General features: G+C 50.7%; 1 protein-coding gene and 1 pseudogene across 1 annotated transcript in view; one reads left to right on the plus strand and one right to left on the minus strand.

Annotated features, from left to right (window-relative positions):
• dock3 (dedicator of cytokinesis 3) overlaps window positions 1-16,572 on the minus strand; it is a 1,304,448-nt gene that overhangs the window by 1,275,287 nt on the left and 12,589 nt on the right.
• On the plus strand, window positions 1,088-15,032 carry LOC119973612 (annotated as a pseudogene).

Consider the following 16,572-nt stretch of genomic DNA (forward strand, 5'->3'; position numbering starts at 1 on the left):
GCTCTCAAAAATGGGATTCATCTTTAAAAGTACCATGATTCTGATCATGGATTTCAAACAACACTCACTCTTCATTCGCCTGCAACAAACTATCCCTCCCTGTAATCCCCTCACACAAACACACTACCTCCCGGCACACGCCCTCCTTTTCTTACTTGCCTGAGGGCCTCGATCTGCCTACTGCCTCGCCTCTGGCGTCCTCAGTGTGCTCTGCTGTCTTACCTCCACTTGGTCCTAATCATGGTCGTCTCTCCCTCACTTCAGAGCCTCAGGCGCCTGTTGCTGGCATGGGGGGGTCCGCTTTGCTGCCGCCCTCGGCTTCCCATGCTTGGCCCTCGTCACGGCCTCACACAACTGCTGCTGACCTGATTTTTCAAAGCTAATGGAACTCCCTGCATAATAACCCATACTTTAGGATACAGATTGGATGAACCAAAGGATTGATAATTGCATTTTTAATACAGTATTAATACAACAAACGACAGATGTTTTATTCTCAAATAGTCAGCTGGCTAAGTAAAACCAACCTTTAATGAAATCAAAATTAAAAAGGAACTCAAATCAAACAAAGCTCCAAGCAATCATAAACCTATCATTTGATAATATATCAATACTAACTTACGTTTAAAGCAACTCCTTTATGAGAATTTGGAGAAGCAAAACAGCTCTTATCAAAGTTACAAAAGACATCTAATGTGACAACAATGGTAATTTTTCCCTCCTCATCCTGTGTGCAGCCTTCGACACAGTTGATTACATCAACTATTATGCGGTTCCTATTATGCGGCTGGATGGGACTGCTCCCAGAAAGTTCCATTCTTACAATTGTTTTCTTCGTCTTCCTATTCCTGGACAGTTACCACTGCTGTCCCCAAGGATCGAACCATGTCGCGCCCCATTTTTCAGCTACATGCTGCCCCTCAAATGGATTTGAACTCAATGCAACCATTATGTTACTTCTAGACTTGATTATTCCAATGCACTTCACTGGTCTTCTAAATTCTGTACTGCATAAACTTCATCCAAAACTCTGCTGCCTGTGACTTAATTTGCACCAAGCCCAGTTAACCTATCATCCCCCTGCTCAATGACCTACATTGGCTCCTGGTAAAACAACATGATTTTAAAATTCAAATCTTTCCTTTCAAATCACTCCATGGCCTCACTCTTTCTAAACTGTAACATCCTCCAGCCCCTCAGCCCTCTGGAAATAGTTGTGCTCATTTATTTCCAGCTTCCTGATCATACCCAATTTTAGAACACTCATGGCTGGCGGTTGTGCCTTCTGTTGCCACGACCTTATTCTCTCTCTCTCCCATTTAAAAACACTCCTCAAAACTAACCCCTTTGACCAAGCTTTTGGTCATCCGGCCTTATGTGTTGGGTGTCATATTTTGTTTTATCATACTTCCGTGACATACTTCAGGGTGGTTTATCACATTAAAAGCACCACATCAATAAGAATTTGTTCATTCTTGGCCATCATTGTCAGAAGTTTGCTAACGATTGCAGCGAGTTCAAATCCATTCATAACTGCAAAAATAACAAAACGGTCCATGCCTGTATGCAGCAGGGCTGGACAACATACAGTTTTGTAGTAATAAGTAGCAAGTAACCCAAGTGCTGCACAAGTTCAAGGTAATTACCATCTTCAACAAAAGAAAGCCCCTAACCACCCCCCTTAAATTCAACAGCATTGCCATTGCTGAATTCCCCACCATCAGCATCCTGAGAGCCATATTAATAAGAATCTTAAATGGACCAGCCATACGAATATTATGGCTCCAAGAGCAGGTCAAGGGCTGGATATTCTCCACCTAACTCACTCCCTGACCTTCACAAAGCCTGTCCACCATCGCCAAGTCACAAAGTCTGGAATGCAACGGATTATTCTCCACTCGTCTGGATAAGTGCAGCTTCCACGACATTCATGAAGTTTAACCAGTGAATAAACATTCCTTAAACAGTCATTCCTGCTACCACCAGCAGTCTGTGACTGCTGCACGGATAACTGACAAAGACACTGCAGCAATTCACTGAGGCAGATTCAACAGTGCTTTCCAAATCTGTGACCTTTGCCACCAGGAAGAAAAAGGGTGGCAAGGCACATGGGAAAGCCACTACAAACCCGCTCCAAGTCATACATTATCCCAACTTGGAAATATATTCCTGTTTTTTCAATGTTCCTGGGTCAAAATTCTGGACCCACCCAAATAACGGCACTGTGGGTGTACCTACTGCGATAGTTCACCACTACATTTTCATGGGCAGTTAGGGATGGGCAATAGAGGCTGGTCTTGCCAGCAACTTACACATGCTAATTGAAAAAAAATGATATAGGGAATTGGCAATCATGCACTAGAATCAGGACATAGAATTAAGTTACATTCAGCCCATCACACCGTACCTCTGCCACACCAGGAGAAACTTTTTTTTAAACAAACAATTTTATTGAGGTGTTTTAGGCATATAGAAAAAGTGACATTGTACATTACAAAAAAAAGTCACGACACAAATTAAACATAGTGCAAACCACTGCTCTGTTCACGCAAGGACATGCCTCAACATCCCCCTACTCTACTCTACTCTCGCCCCCCCTCCCGCTGACGCTTACTCCTCTGCGAAGAAGTCAATAAATGGCTGTCACCTTCAGGAGAACCCTAATAGCGAACCTCTCAAGGTGAACTTGACTTTCTCCAGGCAAGAAAGCTCGCCATGTCTGATAGCCATATCTCAGCCCTCGGGGGCTTTGAGTCCCTCCATGCTAACAATATTCGTCGCCGGGCTACCAGGGAAGGAAAGGCCAGAACGTAGGCCTCTCTCTCTCTTCCTGGACTCCCGGGTACTCCGAAACCCCAAAGATTGCCACCTCAGAGCTCATTACCACCCCGGTTTTCAGTACCCGGGACATGACATCTGCGAATCCCTGCCAATACCCCCTGAGTTAAGGTCACGATCAGAACATGTGTACATGGTTAGCCAGCCCTCCGGCGCTTCGAGCACACTTGTCCTCCAGCCCGAAGAATCTGCTCATCCGGGCCACCATCGTGTGGGCCCGGTGCACGACCTTAAACTGAATCAGGCTGAGCCTGGCGCACGTTGCGGTCGTGTTCACTCTGCTCAGGGCTTCTGCCCAGATACCGTCCTCCATCTCCCCCCCCCCCGAGCTCCTCTTCCCACTTAAGCTTCAGGTCTTTGGTCTGCGTATCCTCAGCTACCATTAGTTCCTTGTCGGCATCTGAGACTCTACCCTCTCCCCTAGAAACTACCCTGTCCTGCCTCCCCTTCTGCGGGAGACGTGGGAAGGGCGGCACCAGTCTGCGTACAAAATCCCGCACCTGTAAGTATCTAAAGTCGTTTCCTCTCGCCAGCCCAAAATTCTCCTCCAGCGCTCTCAGGCTCAGAAAGCTCCCTTCCAGTAACAGATCCTCGATCCTCACAATCCCCACCCTCCTCCACAGTCGATACCCCCATCCATATTCCCCGGGGAAAAATCGGTGGTTGCAGCAGATTGGGGTCCACACCAATGCTCTTACCTCCCCTACATGCCTCCTCCACTGGTCCCAGATCCGAAGAGCGGCCACCACTATCGGACTGGTGGAGTACCGTGCCGGCGGAAGCGGCAGAGGCGCCGTGACCAGGGCTGCTAAGCTAGTGCCTGATGAACCATCAATCGAACACGAGATGAGTTGCTGTACAAAAGTTAGGCTTTAATAAGCTAGAAGTTAGCCCTGCGGTCGACTACAGTAAATGGACGACCGCCGGGCGTTCTGACTATTTATACCTCGGTATGGAGGTGTGGTTAACTCAGCCTCTCGACCAATCGGAGAGCCGTCACATGACTGGTCTCAACCAATCGGTCGAGATGCACATGACCGACCAGGGCCAATGGTAAGCCGGTGTTCTGCACCAATGGCAGACATCTATGCAAATCATACCACCTCATTCACCCCTTGTGGAGAAAGAAGCCGGGGGGGGGGGGGGGGGGGGGGGGGACTGGTGGTATGAGTAGCAGCCAGAGAAGGGAGAGAGAGAAAAATTTTCTCTTCTTTTCTTTTATTACATTTTTTGGTTTCCCACTGGCCCAGACAATTAACAATAGTACACAAAGTCCCAACAAAGTCCATGGAGTTGTTGTAATTTAAATCGATTCGATCAGTCTTTTCGTGGCCCGTGACGTTCTGGCAGACCGCTGCAGTGGAGTAGGTGACGTCGGTTCAGCCGATGGTGGTGGTTCCGCTGACATCCTGGAGTCCAGGAGCGATGGTCCTTGAACAGTCTCAATCACCCGAGCTTGCTGTGGAGACGCCATGGATGGGGAAGGGGTGGCCAGGGTGGGACGCTGGGGGGAAAAAAACAAGGGGTGGGGTCTGTGGTGAAGGGGGGGGGGGGGAAGGCTGCACGCCGGCGGGTGCCAGGTCCTGGAGGGAGACCGTGTCCTGCCGGCCGTCGGGGTACTCCACATACGCATACTGCGGGTTAGCGTGGAGTAACTGGACTTGTTCCACCAACGGGTCGGACTTGTGCACCCGCAAGATGGGTCCGGGGGCGGCCAGCCACGTCGGGAGGGGGGATCCGGAGGACGACTTCCTGGGGAAAACAAGAAGACGTTCATGAGGTGTCTGATTTGTTGCGGTACAGAGGAGTGAGCGGATAGAATGTAGGGCATCGGGGATAACCTCTTGCCATCGGGAAATAGGGAGATCTCTGGACCGGAGGGCCAGTAGTATGGTCTTCCAGATGGTACCATTCTCCCGCTCGACCTGTCCGTTACCCCGGGGGTTATAGCTGGTCGTCCTGCTAGAGGCAATGCCCCTGTTGAGCAGGAATTGACGCAGCTTGTCGCTCATAAATGAGGACCCCCGATCGCTGTGTATGTACGCGGGGTAGCCGAACAGGGAGAAGATGGAGAGGAGGGCCTTAATGACGGTCGATGTGGTCATGTCGGGGCAGGGAATGGCGAAGGGGAAGCGGGAGTATTCGTCGATTACCGCCAGGAAGTAAATGTTGCGGTTGTTAGAGGGAAGGGGCCCCTTGAAGTCAATGCTGAGACGTTTGAAGGGGCGGGATGCTTTGATGAGATGTGCGCGCTCAGGGCGGTAGAAGTGCGGTTTGCACTCTGCGCAGATGTGGCAGTCACGGGTTACTGTCCTGACTTCCGCGATGGAGAAAGGCAGGTTGCGGGCCTTAATGAAATGGTAGAGACAGGTCACCCCTGGATGGCAGAGGTCCGCGTGGAGGGAGCGGAGGCGATCTATCTGCGCGCTGGCGCAGGTACCGCGGGACAGGGCATCAGGAGGCTCATTGAGCTTCCCAGGACGATACAAGATCTCATAGTTGTACGTGGACAACTCGATCCGCCACCGTAAGATCTTGTCATTCTTAATCTTGCCCCTTTGTGCATTATCAAAAATGAAGGCTACTGACCGTTGGTCTGTGAGGAGGGTAAACCTCCTGCCGGCCAAATAGTGCCTCCAATGTCGCACCGCTTCGTCTATGGCCTGGGCTTCCTTTTCCACAGAGGGGTGGCGGAGTTCGGAAGCCTGGAGGGTTCTGGAGAAGGCCACGGGTCTGCCCGCTTGGTTCAGGGTGGCCGCCAGAGCTACTTCTGATGCGTCGCTCTCGACCTGGAAGGGGAGGGACTCGTCGATGGCGCGCATCGTGGCCTTTGCGATGTCCGCTTTGATGCGGCTAAAGGCCTGGCAGGCCTCTGTCAACGGCGGGAAGGTCGTGGTTTGAATGAATGAATGGCCTTGTCAGCGTAATTGTGAACCCATTGGGTGTAGTAAGCGAAGAATCCCAGACAGCGTTTAAGGGATTTGAGGGTATTGGGGAGAGGGAGTTCCATCAGGGGGCGCATGCATTCGGGGTCGGGGCCTATCACTCCGTTACGCACTACGTAGCCGAGGATGGCTAGACGGTCGGTGCTAAACACGCACTTATCCTTATTGTATGTGAGGTTAAGGAGTTTTGCGGTTTGGAGGAATTTCTGGAGATTGGCGTCATGGTCCTGCTGATCGTGGCCGCAGATGGTGACATTATCAAGATACGGGAAGGTAGCCCGTAACCCGTACTTGTCGACCATTCGGTCCATCTCCCATTGGAAGACCGAGACCCCATTTTTGACACCAAATGGAACCCTAAGGAAGTGGTAGAGGCGCCCATCTGCCTCAAACGCGGTGTATTTGCGGTCACATGCGCGGAGGGGGAGCTGGTAGCAAGCGGACTTAAGGTCCACAATGGAGAAGACTTTGTATTTCGCGATATCGTTTACCATGGCAGAAATACGGGGGAGAGGATACGCGTCCAGTTGAGTAAACCGGTTGATGGTCTGGCTAGAGTCGATGACCATCCGGTTTTTCTCCCCAGTCCGGACCACCAGCACTTGGGCTCGCCAGGGACTGTTGCTGCCCTCGATGACCCCTTCCTTCAGCAACCTCTGGACCTCGGACCTGATGAAGTACCGGTCCTGGGTGCTGTACCGTCTGCTCCGTGTCGCGACGGGTTTGCAATCGGACGTGAGATTAGCAAACAAGGAGGGGGGGTCCACTTTGAGGGACGCGAGGCTGCAGACAGTGAGGGGGGTATAGGGCCGCCGAATTGGAAGGTCAAGCTCTGCAGGTTACACTGGAAGTCCAGTCCTAGGAGTGCCGGTGCGCAAAGGTCAGGGAGGACAAGGAGTTTGTAATTTTTAAAAACCTTCCCTTGGACCGTGAGGTCCGCAATGCAACAGCCGGTGATGCGGACGGAGTGCGAACCTGAGGCTAACCCGATTTTGTGTTTTACAGGATGGACAGGGAGCGCGCAGCGTCTTACCGTAGTAGGGTGAACGAAGCTTTCCGTGCTCCCGGAGTCCAGCAGGCAGCCCGTCTCGTGGCCGTTGAGGTGGATCAGCGTTGTCGTTTTGGCGAGCGTGCGTGGACGTGACTGGTCGAGCTGAATGGCCGCGAGCCGTGGAGAAGATCCATAGTCGTCGACGTCGTCCGAGTAGGTGCTGGAAGAACCTTGCGTGCCAGTCCCGGAAGGTGGTGCCCAGGATCCGCACATTGTGTCGGCATCCCAAGATGGCGGCGCCCAGGAACCGCACGTGGAGTTGGGGCCCCAAGATGGCGGCGCCCAGGACCCGCACGTGGAGTCGGGGCCCCAAGATGGCGGCGCCCAGGACCCGCACGTGGGGTCGGTGCCCTAGGATGGTTGCGCCCAGGACCTGCACGTGGAGTCGGCGCCCCAATATGGCGGCGCCCGCGGGGCCCTCGTGGTTGAGGGGGGCGGAGTTAGCAGTGCCGGCGAGCCGACCGGAGCGGCTGGGAGCGGGGACAGAGAGGTGCGCAGGCCAGGCGCAGGGGTTCGGGGGCGGCGAGGAGAGAGTTGCGCGGTGCACTGGAGGGGCCCGGAGGAGAGGGGGAGGCGCGCAGGCCGGGCGCAGGGGCCCGGGGGGAGAGATCGGCGCAGCATACTGGAGGGGCCAGCAAGGGCCCGGAGGGGGGGATCCCCGGTCGCTGCACGGTACAGCAGCGACCAATTTGGCCTGGCAGACGGAGGAGAAGTGGCCCTTCTTCCCGCAGCTCTTACAGAGGGCGGAGCGGGCTGGGCAGCGCGGGCGAGGGTGTTTCGCGAACCCACAAAAATAGCAGCCGGGCCCCGTGGTTTTGTCGGGGCGTCCCGCGGCACAGGCCTGAGGGAGGTCGGGAGCGGCGGATGGCGCTGGGGAAGCGTGCCAGGAGGCCCAAAGTGGTGCAGCGCGGCTGGGGACATAGGCGCGGGTGTTTAAATTGGCGACCTCCAGGGAGGTGGAAAGAGTCCGTGCCTCAGTTAAGCGGAGGTCGTCGTTCTCCAGCATCCGCTGGCGGATAGCGGGGGACTGCATCCCAGCCACGTAAGCATCTCTGATCAGCAGTTCCATGTGCTCCGTGGCTGAAACTTGGAGGCAGGAGCAATTCCTCCCCAGGACAGCGAGGGCCTGGTAAAATTGGTCTAATGACTCACCGGGGAGCTGTTGTCTGGTGGCCAGCAGATGTCGGGCGAATACTCTGTTGACTGGTTTAAGAAACTGTCCATTCAGCTTAAGCATGGCCGCATTGTAATCTTTCTCTTCCCTGATCATCGCGTCGGCTGCCGTGCCCACGCTGGAGTGGAGGATGTGTAGCTTCTGTGCCATGGTGGGCTGTTTGCAGACGCCAGGTATCCTTCAAGACATGCCAGCCAATGTTGAAAAATTTCTGAAGCGTTCTGAGTTTGCGGGCTGATGCGGAGGCATTCGGGCTTGATCCGGAGCTCCAACTTCAAAAATCTAGCTTATTAAATTGATGAACCATCAATCGAACGCGAGACGAGTTGCTGTACAAAAGTTAGGCTTTAATAAGCTAGAAGTTAGCCCTGCGGTTGACTACAGTAAATGGACGACCGCCGGGCGTTCTGACTATTTATACCTCGGTATGGAGGCGTGGTTAACTCAGCCTCTCGACCAATCGGAGAGCCGTCACATGACTGGTCTCAACCAATCGGTCGAGAGGCACATGACCGACCAGGGCCAATGGTGAGCCGGTGTTCTGCACCAATGGCAGACAGCTATGCAAATCATACCACCACAGTGCCCCTGCCCGAAGCAGCCTCCATCCACTCCAAACCGAACCCACCATCGATTTCCTTATCATCGCTATGTTGGCCGCCCAGTAATAGTTGCTGAAGTTCGGTAACACCAGCCCCCCTTCTTCTCTGTTCCTTTCAAGCATCACCCTCTTCACCCGCGGGGACTTCCCTGCCCATACAAATCCCAGAATAATTTTATTCAGCCTCTTAAAGAAGGACCACTGGATAAAGATGGGGAGACACTGCAAAACAAACAAGAACAGCGGGAGAATTGTCATCTTAACAGTCTGCACCCTCCCCGCCAATGACAGCGAGAGCGCATCCCACCTCCGGACCTCCTCCCTCACTCGTCCCACCAGTCGGGACAGGTTGAGCCTATGCAACCTGCCCCAGTCCCGTGCCACCTGAATCCCCAAATATTGGAAACTCTCCCCCACTAGCCTGAACGGCACCCTTTCAGCCCACTCTCCTGCCCCCTCGCCTGAATTACGAACATCTCGCTCTTAGCCATGTTCAATTTATATCCTGAGAACCAGCCAAATTCCCTCATGATTTCCATAATACTGTCCATCCCCACCATTGGGTCCGATATATATAACAGCAGATCATTTGCGTATAACGAAATCCTATGTTCCATTCCCCCCGGACCAGCCCCTAGGAGCTCTCAGTGCAATTGCCAGTGGCTCTATGGCCAGCGCAAACAACAGAGGGCAGAGAGGGCAGCCCTGTCTTGTCCCACGGTGCAGTCTAAAGTAGTCCAATGTCGTCCTGTTCGTCCTTACACTCGCCTCCGGGGCCTGATATAATAGCCTAACCCAGTCAATGAAGCCCGCCCCGAACCCGAACCGTCCTAGTACCTCCCACAGATAATCCCACTCGACCCAGTCAAAAGCCTTTTCAGCATCCATGGCTACCACTATCTCTACCTCCCTACTCTCCGGGGGCATCATAATCACGTTGAGCAGCCTTCGTAGGTTGGCCACCAGCTGCCTCCCCTTTACAAACCCGGTTTGGTCCTCTACAATTACATCCGGTACACAGTCCTCAATTCTGGTCGCCAAGATCTTGGCCAGTAACTTGCCGCCTACGTTGATCAAAGAGATTGGCCTGTATGACCCACAGGCCTCCGGGTCCTTATCTTGTTTCAGAATAAGCAAGATGGTGGCCTGCGACATTGTCGGGGGTAAACTCCCTCTGTCTCTTGACTCGTTAAAGACCCTGACCAGCACCAGCCCCACTATCCCGGCAAATGTTTTGTAAAACTCCATCGGATACCCATCCAGCCCCGGGGCTTTGTCCGACTGCATGAACCTCAGGCCCCCCCCAATACCTCTTTGATCCTGACCAGGGCCCCCAGTCCGTCCACCAACCCCCTCCCCACTCTTGGGAAGGTCAGTCCGTCCAGGAATCTCCTCATCCCCCCCCTGCCCCCGGGGGGGTTCCGAAGTGTACAGCTTCCTATAAAAGTCCCTAAAGAACTTGTTCAGCCCTGCCGGGTCACCCACTAGATTACCCTCCCCATCCACTACCCTCCCTATTTCCCTAGCCGCTTCCCTCTTCCTTAGTTGTTGCACAAGCATTCTACTGGCCTTCTCCCCATGCTCATAAATCACGCCTTTTACCTTTCTAAGCTGCTCTACAGCCTTGCCTCTAGTCAGCACCACAAATTCGGCCTGCAGCCTCTGACGTTTCCTGAGTAACTCTGGCCTCAGGGATTCCGCGTAACTCCTGTCCGTCCGTGGAATTTCCTTAATCAGTCGGTCCGTCTCTTCCTTGTCTGTCCTGTCCCTGTACGCCTGGATTGAAATCACCTCCTCTCTCACCACTGCCTTCAGGGCCTCCCTGAGCACTGCTGCCGAGACTTCTCCAGTATCGTTCACCTGCAGGCAATTCTGCATGCATTTCCTCAGCCTCTCACACACCGCCTCGTCCGCAAGTAATCTAACTTCCAGCCTCCATGGTGGGCGCTGAAAGCTGTTCTTACAAAACTGCACGTCTACCCAGTGTGGAGCATGGTCCGATATGGCAATTTCCGAGTATTCTGCCCCCACCATTCCGGCCAGCAGGTCCCTACTCACAACAAAGTAGTCAATTCAGGAATACACCTTGTGGACGTGGGAGTAGTACGAGAACTCCCTTGCCGTCAGCCGGCTAAAACTCCATGGATCTGCTCCCCCCATTTGCTCCATGAACCCGCTCAGTTCCTTTGCCATCGCTGGCAACCTGCCCATTCTTGAACATGACCGGTCCAGGCTCGGATCCAGGACTGTATTAAAGTCCCCGCCCATGATCAGCTTACGCGAGTCCAAGTCAGGGATCTTCCCTAACATCCTCCTCATAAAATCGACATCATTCCAATTCGGGGCAGACACGCTGACCAGGATAACTCTCACCCCTTTGAGCTTACCCCTCACCATAACAAACCTGCCACCCACGACTGTGCCCTCCGCCTCAAATTGTACCCTTTTATTAATCTGAAGCATCCCTCTTAACCCAACCCTTTTAACGTGTCTTACAATCAAACCCTGAATGAAAGACCTGACTGACCCAGCCCTTCCTTAATCTAAGCTGATGTGCCACTTTCAGGTGCGTCTCCTGCAGCATGACTATGTCCGCCTTCAGAACCCGCAGATGCGCAAACACACGCGCCCTCTTCATTGGCCAGTTTAACCCTCTAACATTCCAGGTGATCAGCCTGGTTTTGGGGGGGGGGCACTTCGCCTACCTCCTTTGCCGATCAGCCATGCCCTTTCCTTGGCCAGCCCCCCAGCCATGTGTCTCGCTTCACCTGGCCCGCCTCCTGATCGGCTACACCCATGACCTCCTCACTGTTGTCATGCCCAGTTTCCATCCCCGTCAGCAGAACGACTCTCTCCCCCCCCCCCCCCCCCCCCCCCCCCAGCAACACCATCCTATCACCTAACCCCTGCTCTAATCTAACTAGATCCAGTCCAAAGATGTGCGGGTTAGGTGGATTGGCCATGCTAAATTGCCCGTAGTGTCCTAAAAAAAAGTAAGGTTAAGGGGGGGGGGGTTGTTGGGTTACGGGTAGATACGTGGGTTTGAGTAGGGTGATCATTGCTCGGCACAACATCGAGGGCCGAAGGGCCTGTTCTGTGCTGTACTGTTCTATGTTCTATAAATGGACACCCCCCACCTCGGCTCCCGCTGACTAGCCCCACTCAGCTAGCCTGGGGCTCCCAGCCTCGGCGCCAGCGTGTCTCCCACCCATTGTTCCCAGTCACCCCTCCCCCAACCCATCCATACCACTTCCCCAGATCAGCCCTACTTAAGCAAACACTCTATACAAGTCATAAACAGCCCCCACAATAGCACAATTCAAGTTAAAGACAAAAAAAAAGAAAGAGATAAGAAGTAACAGGCACTCTCAGTCCTTCCCATACAGACACAGAAAAGATTCCCCTGAAGCATCCCTCTTAGCCCAACCCTTTTAACTGTTTTCTTTATTATTTTCCCCCAGCCCACCGCCAACTAATCAAAGAGCCCAAAAAGGAAACATTCAGGTAAATCACGCAAAAAAGCAAAGAAACGACAAAAACGGACCCAAACATACAGGCAATTTTCAAAAACGGGAGAGACACCACATATACTTAAAAGTTCCAACACGAGTCCAAACGCCCTCAGCTCAGGGCCAGCCCTTGCTTCTTAACGAAGTCCATCGCCTCTTCGGGTTCCTTGAAAAAGTGGTGATGGCCCTCATACGTAACCCAGTCACGCCGGAAAAAGCAGTCCGAATTTTACATTGTTTTTATAAAGTATCTCCTTCACCTGTCTGTAGCCTCCCCTCCTCCTGGCCACCTCAGCGCTCAAATCTTGATAAACACGCAGGGTGGTATTGTCCCAAGTGCAGCTTTGTGTGCTCTTTGCCCATTGCAGCACCCGTTCCTTGTCCAGGTACCTGTGAAAGCATCCAGGTACCTGTGAAAGCATACCACCATCGCTCGTGGGAGACCCCCTCGTCGCGGCTGCCTCACCTGCACTGTGTGCCCAGTCCACCACCAGCGGACGCGGGAACACCTCATTTCCCCAGCAACTTCTGAAACATTCCCTCCACAAACCCGGTAGCGTATGGCCCCTCTGGGAGGCCCACGATTCTCATGTTCTGCCGACGAGATCTGTTGTCCAGGTCCTCCAGCCTTTCCAGAAGCACTTTTTGCTGGTCCCTCAATCTCCGAATCTCCACATCCGCCACCGTTTGAAAGTCAGCCTGCTCCTCCGGAATAAAGTGGCCAAATACCATGCAAAGTTTGACCCCAAAGTGACTGCAAAATATGACATCAAGGCACTGATCGGTCGAGGAAGTTTTAGTCGGGTGGTCAGAGTGGAGCACAAAAGCATTAAACAGCCTTATGCAATAAAATTGATTGAAACTAAAGAGACGTGTGTGAATCAGAACTCAATGTCCTCAGGAGAGTAAGGCACACCAACGTCATACAGCTCATTGAAGTATTTGAGACTCAAGAGAGAGTGTATATGGTGATGGAATTAGCAACTGGAGGTGAACTTTTTCACAGGATCATAGCCAAAGGCTCCTTTACTGAAAGAGATGCCACCAGGGTGCTGCAAATGGTTCTTGAAGGAGTTAAATATTTGCATATCCTAGGCATCACACCTGAAACCTGAAAACTTGCTGTACTATCATCCAGGTGCTGACTCCAAAATTATGATCACAGATTTTGGCTTAGCAAGCACTCGAAAGAAAGGCGATGAATGTCTCATGAAGACTACCTGTGGCACCCCAGAGTATATTGCCCCCGAAATCCTTGTGAGGAAGCCTTACACAAATTCTGTTGACATGTGGACTTTGGGTGTAGTCACCTACATTTTGTTAAGCGGAACTATGCCCTTTGAAGATGACAATCGCACAAGATTATATAGGCAGATATTGAAGTGTAAATACAGTTACTCAGGGGAGGTAAGTGGCATTAAACAGTGCATTCAATAAACATTTTGGAAGTAAGAAAAGTCACATGCATGGGTACACTAGAATCTCAGTGATGTCAATATTGTCGCGAAACCTTGTTTTTGGATTTTCGGTCTGATTTCCTGATCTCCTGGAGCTCATTTCACACCAGAGATAACAGCAGCAATGATCTTAAAACTATTTTCTGTAATTCCAGTGCGTTTTCATGAGTGGCACGGTGGTTAGCACTGCTGCCTCAGTGCCAGGAACACAGGTTTGATTCCGACCTCAGGTGACCCGTGGAGTTTGCACTTCCTCTTTGTGTCTGCATGGGTTTCCTCCGGGTTATTCAAGTTTCCTCCCACAGTCCAAAGATGTGCAGGTTAGATGAATTGGTCAAGCTAATATTGCCCAAAGATTAGGTGGGATCGAAGCGGGGTTTGGACCTAGATAACGTGCTCTATCAGAGCAAGGGCTGTTGCAGACTTGATGGGCCGAATGGCCTCCTGCACTGTAGGGATTCCATAGGATTCTATGATTCAGAATTGCATTTGTTGCAGGGTACCTTGCAAGAAGCAGATGTTCCAAGTACCCAACATGGAGGGGATCAAGCCATTGAGGAGATTAATTTTTGTGCACGGTTTCTGTGTGCACTGGGCAGCACGTTCTCCCTGTGTGTGTGTGGGTTTTTTCTGGGTGCTCCGGTTTCCTCCCACAGTCCAAAGATGTGTAGGTGAGGTGGATTGGCCATGCTAAATTGCCCTTAGTGTCCAAAATTGCCCTTAGTGTCCAAAATTGCCCTTAGTGTTGGGTTATGGGAATAGGGTGGAGGGGTGCTCTTTCAAAAGAGCTGGTGCAGACTCGATGGGCCGAATGGCCTCCTTCTGCACTGTAAATTCTATGATTCCACTGACTTCTCCAATTGCTGGAGCTTCTCAGCCTGATCATCTATCCTTATTTCCATCCGGTCAATCGACTTCTATAGCGACTCCAAGTTGTCACGCTTCAGAGCCAAAATGACCTCCTGCATAGTCTGCAGCAACTGTTCCATTGTGGGCTGGGCTGTCGGCGCCTTGCTCTGAACGCCAGCCGTGCTGGTCCCTCTCACAGCCTCCACTGTGCCCTTATTCGGTCACTTCTTCTGCTGTTTACGGTCCCTCTGGCTTCTTAGGTCCATACAATTCTGTATGGGTCCTGTGCCTGAGTACTATTTCTTTCCAGTTCCGCGCTCAAAAGCTCAAAAAAGTCGGGGGAAAAGGTCCAAAAGGCCGTCCGAGATAGGAGCCACCAAATGTGTGACCTACTCCCTCATAACCGCCACCAGAAGTCCCACACCAGGAGAAACTTTTTAAACAAATGTATCCCTAAATCCAGAACATTAGACAACAGTGCATATTCAAATAATACCACTGGTGGATTAACATTTTAATTGATTTTAATACGATCACAGAATCTCCAGATTTACACCTACGCTCTGAATATTGAGCAAGCAGGGTTCTTGGCGGTATTTCCAAACTGATGATCATTCACACTGAATGGTGAGGAAACTTTACAGTGGGAATAATTATAATAATAAACAAAGTATTAAGTTTTCTTTTTTGATATCTAATCAGTTTTAAACAGAAACAATTGCTAATCATTTATACAGAATACCTACAATGCTCATCTCCTTCAATGACATATTATTTACAATATTCTTTCATTGCAATAAACAAATGAATACATGTCAACCTTTACATAAAAAGTACAGATTTGCCTTCATCAGGCTGCTTGCAACTAGTGCAATCATAAATCAAATGTAAAGGCAGGCTCATCGACAATCATAAAATGGTGGAAATACTCAACAGGTTTGACATCATCTGTAGTGAGAGAAACAAATTAGCATTTCAGACCAGTGACTGTTCTCATGAAATATTTGAAACATTGGACCAAATAGTGAGTTATGCTGATTATGCTTGACCTTTTCAAACTGCTATATATCCTATGGGAAAGCATGCAGATAGCTGGGCAAACATACTGATTAAACCTGCATAACTTGACGAAATAATGAATTGTGCTGCTAAAAATGTAACCAGTGTAACCTGAGCAGATATGAAGATGATGGGAAGATTTCTCTCCGGCTCCCACCCACCAATTTCTCTTCATTAGATCTAATGTTGCCAGACAATATGTATGTTCAAATAAAGAGTAGATTTATTTTCATAAAGGCACAAAAACTTTGATGGAGCAAGGTACCTTTCACATGAATTGTGCCTCAAAAGCAATGGGCACAAAGAATACTGACGCACATCCAACTTTGTTTCGTGCCAAAGAGGTGGTGGCGATAGTTCAGATTACCATTTTGCTTTGTGTAAACTTAGTAAAATGTCAAACTGAAGTCAAGAAGAAAATATTTCCAACTTTTCACTGCATTACCAGTCATACTACACTGCAGCAATTTGTCTCCAGCACTCCATAAATTTCCCAGTGCCTGATTCACATAGGTAAGTTTCTTCACCACAGGAAACAAGCAAGTTCCATCATCATTTCAGCAAGGAAGGGAATTCCAAGTGATAATATCAACTTTACAAAGATGCAACGTTGCAACTTCCCATATGGGTTCCAGAACTCAACATTGTAGGTATGCAATTTTTTTTATGTACAGGCCACAACATTTTCTTGAGGGGGATAAAGAGAAGTCAATACTCACTCACTCTAAACCACTCAGTCACTCCCACTCCTAGCTTACTGTGGGACAGCACCGATCATGACTGATGGCATGTTTCCAGCTTTTTCAACTGAAAGGAGGACTACCAAAAAACAACAAACAGAATTCACTTTTCTCACCTGCCACTGTTTGAATTCTCAGCAATAGAACATCGTCACTAATACAATTCATGCAATATATGTCCTATACTTCTGAAGAGCAAAATATCCAGTTCTGACAAAAGGTCATTAGCCCAATATATTAATTATTTCTCTCTCTCCAAAGATACTGTCGGATCCATTGATTATTTCCAGCATTTTCTATTATTTCCAAAATTTTCTATTTCTTTCCTATTACTCTATCCTTAAAGTCA

The sequence above is a fragment of the Scyliorhinus canicula genome, chromosome 11 (genome assembly GCF_902713615.1).
Source record: "Scyliorhinus canicula chromosome 11, sScyCan1.1, whole genome shotgun sequence".
Taxonomy (NCBI): domain Eukaryota; kingdom Metazoa; phylum Chordata; class Chondrichthyes; order Carcharhiniformes; family Scyliorhinidae; genus Scyliorhinus; species Scyliorhinus canicula.